Raw genomic sequence first — 896 nt, 5'->3', positions numbered from 1 at the left:
CACATGATTGTCATTTTCACTGAGCCACTTATCCAAATCTTCACAGAAAGGTTTAAAAATCTTTGCAAATAATGAAAGGCTGCCTGTTACACCGAGGCAAATTCAAAAAAGCACAAGAGGCTCTGGACTTCTATGGTGAAGTTAGAACCAGGGACAAGAAGGGAGTAACTATTCCCAGCCAGAGGCGATATGTGTACTACTATAGCTACTTTCTGAAGAATAAGCTGGAGTACAAATCTGTGGCCTCGCTCTTTCACAAGATGGTGTTTGAGACCGTGCCTATGTTCAGTGGAGGGACTTGCAGGGATTCTGCTGTAAAAAGCAAGAGTGAGCAGATTCCACATAGGTTCAGAAAAACCAACTGACATTGGGATCCTCAGTTCGTGGTGTACCAGCTGAAGGTAAAAATCCACACATCAAATCCAGTGCACACAAGGCGAGAGGAGAAGTACATGTACTTTGACTTTCCACAGCCACTGCCTGTGTGCGGAGACATCAAGGTGGAGTTCTTCCACAAGCAGAGCAAGATGATGAAGAAAGATAAAATATTTCACCTCACTAACACAGATGAGACCAGATGAGAGCTCAGAGAACGTTGAAAATGGAGGTTTAGTGAAGGAACTGGAAGGAAAACAAACCACAGAACGGGGAGAGAATGATAAGGATTATCTAATCCTGACTTTAGACTAATCGAACAGTAGCTGGTTAGCTCCGAAGTTTCCCTCAGGATAGCTGGCGCTCGCTCAAACAAGCAGTTTTTTCCGGTAAAGCGAATGGAACAACTTGGATAAGGCCAATAAAGACAAAGCCAACAGATGGTGAAGCTGTATTTCACAAAAACAGTGGAGGAACCATCCAACTTGGAGGCCTTTGGTAACCAGGGTAACATAAAGTAA

General features: G+C 43.6%; 1 pseudogene; it reads left to right on the top strand.

Annotated features, from left to right (window-relative positions):
* LOC132137511 (phosphatidylinositol 3,4,5-trisphosphate 3-phosphatase and dual-specificity protein phosphatase PTEN-like) overlaps positions 1-896 on the top strand; it is a 1234-nt pseudogene extending 338 nt beyond the window's left edge.

This window comes from Carassius carassius, unplaced genomic scaffold (genome assembly GCF_963082965.1).
Source record: "Carassius carassius unplaced genomic scaffold, fCarCar2.1 SCAFFOLD_91, whole genome shotgun sequence".
Classification (NCBI taxonomy): Eukaryota; Metazoa; Chordata; class Actinopteri; order Cypriniformes; family Cyprinidae; genus Carassius; species Carassius carassius.
This window is presented reverse-complemented; position numbering and strand designations above follow the sequence as displayed.